We start from the raw sequence: 9,887 nt of genomic DNA, 5'->3' as shown, positions 1-9,887 counted from the left end.
GCACCAAGTCAGTACCCAAAAGCCTAGCCTCACCCGACTCAAACCAACCAACTGAAGATCTACATCGTCTCCCATATAAAGCCTCATATGGAGCCATATGAATACTCGACTGATAACTGTTGTGATAATCAAACTCTGCGAGCTGTAGAAACTGATCCCATGACCCTCCAAAATCAATGACACAAGCGCGCAACATGTCCTCCAGTATTTGAATAGTGCGCTCGGACTGCCCGTCTGTTTGAGGGTGAAAAGTTGTGCTCAACTCAACCTGAGCACCCAACTCTCTCTGCACGACCCTTTAGAACTGCGAAGTGAACTGAGTACCTATATTTGAAATGATGGAAACTGGTACACCATGCAAGCGAACAATCTCTCGGATATAAATCTCTGCTAACCACTCTGAAGAATAGGCAGTACACACAGGAATAAAGTACGCGGACTTGGTCAGCCAATCCACAATCACCCAAATAGCATCGAACTTCTTCAAAGTCTATGGGAGCCCAACTACGAAGTCCATGGTGATCCGCTCCCATTTCTACTCTAGAATATCCATCTGCTAAAGCAAGCCACCCGGTCTCTGATGCTCATATTTCACCTACTGACAATTGAGACACCGAGCTACAAATCCCACAATATCTTTCTTCATTCTTCTCCATCAATAGTGATATCTCAAATCTTAATACATCTTCGCGACACCCGAATGGATGGAATATCGCGAGTTATGGGCCTCCTCCAGAATCAACTCCCGAAGCCCATCTATATTGGGCACACATATCCGGCCCTGCATCCTCAATACTCCATCATCACCAATAGCCACATCTCTAACATCGTCGTGCTGAACATTGTCCTTAAGGACAAGCAAATGAGGATCATCATACTGGCGCTCCCTGATGTGATCAAATAAGGAAGACCGAGAAACCACACAAACTAAGACCCGACTGGGCTCCAAAATATCCAACCTCAATAACTGATTGGCCAAGGCCTGAACATCAACTGCAAGAGGTCTCTCCCCAACAGGAATATATGCCAAACTGCCAATACTCAACGCCTTCCTACTCAAGGCATCGGCTACTACATTGGCCTTTCCCGGATGGTACAAGATAGTAATATCATAGTCCTTTAGCAACTCCAACCACCTCCGCTGCCTCAAATTGAGATCCTTCTGTTTAAACAAGTGCTGAAGGCTACAATGATCAGTAAACACCTCATAACACACACCATACAAATAATGCCTCCAAATCTTCAACGTCTGAACAATCGTAGCCAACTCTAGATCATGAACAGGGTAGTTCTTCTCATGTGTCTTCAACTGACGAGAAGCATAAGCAATCACTCTACCCTCCTACATCAACACGCACCCAATACCAACTCTCGAAGCATCACAATACACTGTATATGAACCTGAAGCTGATGGTAAAACTAATACTAGAGTTGTGGTCAAGGCGGTCTTAAGCTTCTGAAAGCTCGCCTCATACTCATCCGACCACCTGAATGGAGCACCCTTTTGAGTCAATTTGGTCAAGGGTGATGCAATAGATGAAAATTCCTAAACAAACCGGCGAAATAACCCACCAAACCAAGAAAGCTGTGAATCTCTGTGGCTGAGGATGGTCTGGGCCAATTGTGAACCGCCGTTATCTTCTTTGGATCAACCTGAATACCCTCACTAGACACCACGTGCCCTATGAAAGCCACTGAACTGAGCCAAAACTCACACTTGGAGAACTTTGCATAAAACTTCTCCTCCCTCAACCGCTGCAATACAACTCTCAAATGCTCGGCATGCTCCTCCTGACTACGCGAGTACACCAGAATATCATCAACTAAAACAATCACAAATGAGTCGAGATAAGGCCGAAACACGTTATTCATCAAATGCATGAACGCTGCTGGGGTATTGGTCAGCCCAAAAGACATCACAAGGAACTTATAATGACCATATCGGGTCCTGAAAGTCATCTTAAGAATATCCGAGTCCCTGATCTTCAACTGGTGATACCCTGACCAGAGATCAATCTTGGAGAACACTCTCGCTCCCTAAAGCTGGTCAAATAAATTATCAATACGAGGCAAATGATACTTGTTCTTGATTGTAACTTTGTTCAACTGCCTGTAATCAATGCACATTCTCATCATGTCATCCTTCTTCTTCACAAATAGAATAGGCGCACCCCAAGGCGATACACTAGGCCAAATAAACCCATTATCAAAGAGTTCGTAAAGTTGTTCCTTCAACTCCTTCAACTCCGCCGATGGCATACGATACGGTGGAATAAAAATGGGATGTGTGCCCAACACCAAATCAATACCAAAATCAATATCCTTGTCCGATGGCATGCCCCGCAGGTCTACAAGAAACACATTGGGAAAATCCCTCACTACAGGAACAAAATAAATACTAGGAGTCTCTACACTGACATCCCTCACAAAGGCTAAGTATGAAAGACAACCTTTTCCAACCATCTACTGGGCCTTCAAGAACGAAATCACCCTACTGAGGACAAAATCAGTCGAACCTCGCCACTCAATCCGTGGCACCTTCGGCATAGATAACGTCACTATCTTAGCATGACAGTCCAATATAGCACGACACAGAGATAGTAAATCCATGCCCAATATCACATCAAAGTCCATCATACAAAGCAATAAAAGGTCCACTCGGGTCTCCAAAGCCCCAATAGTCACCACACATGATCGGTATACGCGGTCTACATAAATAGTATCGCCCACCGGAGTAGATACACGAACAGATAAAATAAGAGACTCACAGGGCGTATCCAAATAATGATGACACATATGAAAAGGTGGAACCAGGATCAAATAACACAAATGCATCTCTGTGGCAAACTGAGACAATACCTGTAATCACGACATCTGAAGTAATAGCATCTGGTCTAGCTGGGAGTGCATAGAAACAGGCCTGACCACCACCTAATCGACCTCCCCCTCTAGGGTGACCCCTAGCTGACTGACCCCCACCCCTAATTGCCTGAGAGGGTGGTGAAGTAATTGGAGCTGAAGTCGAGGACTGACTCCTCTACTGAGACGGACCCTCAAGAAGACGAGGGCACTACCTCCTCATATGTCCAAACTCTCCACACTCGTAACAACTCCCTAGTATAGGGAACGGGGACTGAAGGGAACCCCTAGAACTAGAATGACCAGTAGAAGGACCTGGCATGGAAGAACCTTGAACCGATGGAGCACGGGACGAACTCTAGGCTGGTAGGGCATTGAGTGATGAATGACCCTGATGTGAGCTGTGAGAACCATGGCCCGATGATGCCCCACAATGAACTGGGCGGGCTGACTGGGCATGCCTAAATGGGTGGCCTTTGTCGTGCTAAAACTGACCTCTCGAAGAAACATCACCAAAACTACCAGATCCCCGAGGCCTCTTGGCCTCCTTCTCATCTTACTCCTGGCGGCGAACTGACTCAATCTCATGAGCAATGTCAACAACTTCCTCAAAAGTAGCACCTGACACCCTCTCCCTGGTCATGAGAATCCGAAGCTGATATATGAGGCCATCAGCGAACCTCATGATCCTCTCTCTATCCGTAGGAACCAACCAAATAGCATGAAGAGCTAACTCCGAGAACCTTATCTCATACTGCGTCACAGTCATATCACCCTAACGCAACTGCTCAAACTACCTGCGCAGCTCCTCCTTGAGACTGTGGCACATACTTCTCTAAAAAGAGAACAGAGAACTGCTGCCAGGTAAGGGGCGCTGCATCAATAGGCCTACGTCTCTCATAAGCCTCCCACTAAGTAAAGGTAGCTCCAGAAAACTGAAAAGTAGTAAATGTTACCCCGATGGTCTCCAGAATACCCGTTGTACGAAGAATCCTCTGACACTTGTCCAAGAAACCCTGGGCATCCTCACCTTCTGCACCACTGAAAGTCGGAGGCTGAAGTCTACCAAACCTCTCCAATCGACGCTACTCATCGTCAGGCATAACTGGTACCACATAATCCTTGACTAACGTAACTGGCTGGGCTAGAGGTGCCCTCGGTAGCTGAAGTCCCTACATAACCTGATCAGGTGTGCGAGCCGTGGGAGTTTGAGTACCTCCCCCGGCCTGAGAAGTAGCCGCGACCGTAGTAATTGAGACCGCCTGAGCCAGGCCAGTGCATATTGATAAAATTTGGGCTAGGGCCTCCTAAAGGCCTAGAATCACGATAGGCACGACCGGTGCCTGAGCTAGTCCTGCTGGAGCATTCGCAACTGGGACCTGATCATGAATTGGGGCGCGACTGGTGGATCTACAAGTGCTACCCTAACTGCTGTGCGGGCTACACCCCTGCCCCTACCGTGGCCTCGACCGCGACCTCTAGTGACCCCAACTGGTGGTACTGGTGGTCGTCCATCCTGACTGGTAGCACGTGTCCTCACCATCTGTGAGAGAGTAGAATAACAGAAGTTTAGTACTAGAATCAACAAATTCGCACGACGGGAATTTCAAGAATGTGAAGTTTTCCTAAAGGTTCTGCAGTCTCCCGAGGATAAGTACAGACGTCTCCGTACCGATCCGCAAGACTCTACTAAACTGGCTCATGACCCGTGAGACCTATGTAACCTCGGCTATAATACCAACTTGTCACGACCCCAAACACCCCAGTCATGATGGCGTCTACAATACTAGGCCAGCCAAAACAACTTGAACAATGTGAAGTCCTTTTTCAAAATTCATTTTTCTAAACAGATTAAGTCTCAAATCATTCACATTTAAAATATCAAAGGAAATACGCGGAAACAAGTACGTAAGTACATCAACACAGCCCAAATATAATGTCACTAGTCATGAGCCACTAAGTACAACCCAACACTATCTGATTAATATAAAATAGGTCTGAAATACAAAGTACTAGGATAGGAAGAAGAAAGGCAGGGCTGCGAACGCCGTGCAGCTACCTTGAAATCTCCGGGTAAGACTCTAAAGGTGCTAAAAGCTCTCACTCTGATGCTTGGGCACCTAGATCTACACACAAGGTGCAGGGAGTAACGTGAGTACGTCAACTCAGTAAGTAACTAAAGTAAATAAAGTCTGAGTGCAGTGACGAGCATTTAAGATCATATGCATACTTATTAAAAAGTCTCAACAGAAATACCAAGTCAAAATCTACAATTCAATAATCAATTATCTCGTAAAACTCCAGTTTCGATTAAAATCCCTTAAAATATTTATTCAACATTTTTCAATAGAGGCTCAGTATAAAAGAAGAGTGAAAGCAGAAAAATGTCATAAACAAGTCCCTCGGGCAAGGTATCACTCATAAGTATGCCTCTCAGCCACTCATGACTCAGCTCTCGTCAATTAGTACTCACACTCAGCACTCCGGCTCAATAGATATCTCAAAATAATAACCGCTGTAACGTGCAACCGGATCCATAATATATAGTCGACTACGCTCACTAAGGTGTATAGACTCCGGAGGGGCTCCTACATCCCAAGCGCTATATCGCTGTGGTGCGCAGCTTGATCCAATATATATCGTTGCAGCGTGCAGCCCGATCCACACACACACACATATATATATATATATATATATATATGCCCGATCCATAACATATATATAATCCTCACCATTAGATCCTCAACCTCTCTCAATCATTAACCTTACGGCCACTCGGGCATATCAGTGAAAAATCAGGGAAACTCAGTCCAAACAGTTTTTATATATTAAGAAGTAGAGTAATGAAACCAGATTAAACAATAAACAGTTAAAACATGACTGAGGATATGCTTTCAAATCAAAACAACGTGAGGAAAGTAGTAAAATACCCCTAAGGGTCTAAACAGTTCGGCACAAAGGCCCCAAACATGGCATTCAGCCCAAGCTAACAAATTCATTTCTAAAACACATGGATATCATATACAATATATCAAAATATGTAACTATACAGTCGCCACGGGACGGACCAAGTCACAATCCCTACGGGTACACGCCCACACGTCCGTCACCTAGCATGTGCGTCACCTCATTTATCAAACAGTACGAAATTCCGGGGTTTCATACCCTCAGGTCTAGATTTACAATCGTTCCGGATGAAATACTATTTCGTGACGCCCTTCCCTCTCGTCTCGGCCTCAACTCGCGTCGAATCTATCCAAAATCAGAATCATAACATCAATATATGCTAAGGGAATGAAGCCCATGAGAAAATAATCAAATTACATCAAAAATCCCGAACATGTCAACACATCCCATAACATCATTCAAACTTGTTCCAAACTTTGAAACACTCAAAACAATATCAAAACATCAAATCACCATCGGATTCAAGCCTAAGGATTTCCAAACTTTCGAATTCCGCCAACGATCAAAAAGCCTATCAAACCTCACCCCGAATGACCTAAAATTTTGCACACACGTCACAAATGACACAACGGACCTACTCCAATTTCCAGAATTCCATTCCGACCCCGATATCAAAATTTCCATTGCCGACCGGAAAATGCCAAATTTTCAATTTCACCAATTCAAGCCTAAATCTACCACGGACCTCCAAAATACATTCTGATCACGCTCCTAAGTCTTAAATCACCTAGCGAAGCTATCCGAACCATCAGAATTCATATCCGAGACCTTTTTCACATAAGTCAACATCCGGTTGACTTTCCCAACTTAAGCTTACTCAAAAGAGACTAAGTGTCTCATATCACTCCAAAACTACTCTGAACCTGAACCAACCAACACGACACGATGAAATGAAGATGAACAACACATAAAGAAGCAGAAATGGAGAAAACGGAACGGTAACTCATGAAACGACCGGCCGGGTTGTTACAAAAATCTTATTTAAACTACATAAAAAGTCCTAATATTTAGGACTTCAAATTCAATTAAAAGTTACTTTACTTCAATTCTTTCCTTAAACCAACATTATATCCTTGTGGAATTTAAACATGCGTTTGGAGTTTAATGCGTATTCTTAGCCTCTAATGTATATAATTATTAGTATCTTTTTCTTTTACAAATACTTTTAATAATTGATTACCTAAAAGACATCACCAATGCACGCTAAATTTTTTCCTTTTTGCTTTTAAAGAGTTTTGATTTTAACTAAGTACGTATAAATTTCTAGAAGTCAGAATTATTAGTGGTAATGTTAACTTTAAAAATAAATTAGTCTACATCCATACTATGTAAAATTGTAACTATAACGAATATTTAAACTTTAAATAAACTAATGTACTTGAAAATTTGAAATAACTATAAATTTAAAAATTTGTCCTCAGTGAACGTGATTTTGAAATTTCAAAATCGTCAATAACAAAGTTTAATATCTTTTGTTATAACGTAGTGTAACCTCACTTTTCTTACATAAAATATTTATTTTAGAATCTTGATAAATTAAAGTTAGATTAAATTTTTGTATTGTCCAAAAAAATAGAAAATTGATTTATTCCTTACACGATGATTAGCATAAATTTTTTATACTTTGTTTATATCAACTGAAAGACTGTGCGCTTAGTTGTATTAAAAAATTTGTTCATCCAAAATTGACAATTAATTAAGTAATAACTAATTTATTATTTTCTTGTAATATGATATTATGAATATAACATTAATAAAAGAGATATTGTGTGAGATATAACAACATAACATATTTTATATTTTATATAATACTGATAATAAAATCTCTAAACTCCAAATACTATAAAACTAATTCAACTAAATCCATCACCTCTATATAGTTTGAAGATATTGACTTCAGCTATTGTATTAATGTTATAACATTCATTTGATCATTTGGAGAAATATATTTAGTTTAACACCGCTTGCTATTTTTCAATAATTTATTCTTTTTACATGTTTTATAATAATTGATTCGATGTACATGTGCAACGTATGTTCACTAAAACTAGTTCTTTTAAATTCATTAAAGAATAATTCTTCCTTATATATTTCTTTGTGAAGCTTTTTCATACCTTATTCAATCATTTCTTTCAAGTCCATTGCTAGATATTTTGTCCATTTGAAAAATAATTTTTTATCATTTCGTATTGATTTCAATAGGTTTAGAATATTTTATTCATTTAGAACAAAATTTTTATAATTAAAACCACTTGACTTGAATCATAAGTCGAGACTTCTCTTACACATCATTTCTTAAAAGATCCTAATCTTTTAATTAAACTTTTAAACTCATTGTTTTTATGTATTCGTGTGATTTATTTATCAATTTTTAGTACACAGTTCTTTCATACACTTTAATATACATAAATTATTATGCATATATAAATACTTAAACTTCTATTATTTATTTATCACACAACACTCATAATTAATCACTCTTATTAAAATTTTAATATTTTTTTGTAAATAATAACTACTCACCCGTCCTATATTATACTTTAAATAAAAAATTATTTACCAAAAAAAATACCTTGCACATTGCACCACATCTTTGTCAACAACCTATTATCCATCATTGTACAATCACCATTGTCAACTGCAACTATTACCACTGTCACCCACCATGCAAACCACCAGCAGTCCACCACTGTCACTGTTCACGATCCCAAAATCCCATCTTAGAAAATTGTGATGGCTACTTAGCCATACTATGAAAGTCTGTGAGAGAGTGGTAGAGTTAAGGGTGAGGAGGAGTGTATCTATTTTTGAGAATCAGTTTGGGTTTATGCCGGGACGTTCGATAACAGAAGCCATCCACCTTGTTAGGAGATTGATGGAGCAGTATAGGGAGAGAAAGATGGACTTGCATATGGTGCTCATCGACTTAGAAAAGGCGTACGATAAAGTTTTGACGAAGATGTTGTGGATATGTTTGGAGGCAAAAGGTGTACTTGTTGCCTACGTTAGGTTGATTAAGGACATGTATGATGGAGTAAAGACCCAAGTAAGGACGGTGGGGTGGGGACTCAAACCATTTTCCGGTTATGATGGGGTTGCATCAGGGGTCAGCACTCAGCCCTTTTTTATTTGCTCTAACGATGAACATACTGACACACCACATCCAAAAGGAGGTGTCGTGGTGCATGTTATTTACAGATGATATTGTATTGATTGACGAGATGCGAGACAGTGTGAATGCGTAATTAGAGGTATGAAGGCAGACCATAGAATCTAAAGGTTTCAAGTTGAGCAGGACCAAGACAGAATACTTGGAGTGTAAGTTCAGTGGCGAGACTCGAAGAGGGGGAGGGGAGGTGAGGCTGGACTCGCATGTCATCCCTACGAGAGGTAATTTTAAGTACCTTGGGTCTATTATTCAGGAGGGTGGGGAGATTGATGAAGATGTCACATATTGTATTGGTACGAGATGGATAAAATAGAGACTCGCTTTTAGTGTTTTGTGTGACAAGAGGGTGCCGACGAAACTTAAGGATAAGCTTTAGAGAATGCTGGTCAGACCAACGATGTTGTATGGGGTTGAGAGTTGGCTAGTCAAGCTCGCTCATGTCCAGAAGATGAAGGTAGTGGAGATAAGGATGTTGAGATGGATGTTCGGGCACACCAGGTTAGATAGGATAAAAAATAAGGTTATTCATAATAAGTTGGGTGTGGCCCCTATTGACGACAAGATGCGAGAAGCGTGACTTAGGTTGTTTGGTTATATGAGGAGGAGGAGCACAAATATCCCAGTGAGGAGGTGCGAGAGGTTGACATTGCAGGGCCTACGGAGAGGTAGAGGTAGGCCAAGGAAGAGGTGGGCAGAGGTGATTATGCAAGACATGGCGCAGCTTCAGCTGACAAAGGACATGACCCTTGATTGGAAAGTATGGAGGTCGAGGATTAGGGTAGTAGAGTAGGTAGTCTAGAGTGTTCATAACAGTAGTATTGGTACGCAGTCTCGCTTTCTGTTGGTAGTATGTTTTTATGACTAACCAATATTTTCTCTCATTATTGATCAC

Source organism: Nicotiana tabacum, chromosome 16, assembly GCF_000715075.1.
Source record: "Nicotiana tabacum cultivar K326 chromosome 16, ASM71507v2, whole genome shotgun sequence".
Lineage (NCBI taxonomy): Eukaryota > Viridiplantae > Streptophyta > Magnoliopsida > Solanales > Solanaceae > Nicotiana > Nicotiana tabacum.
This window is presented reverse-complemented; position numbering follows the sequence as displayed.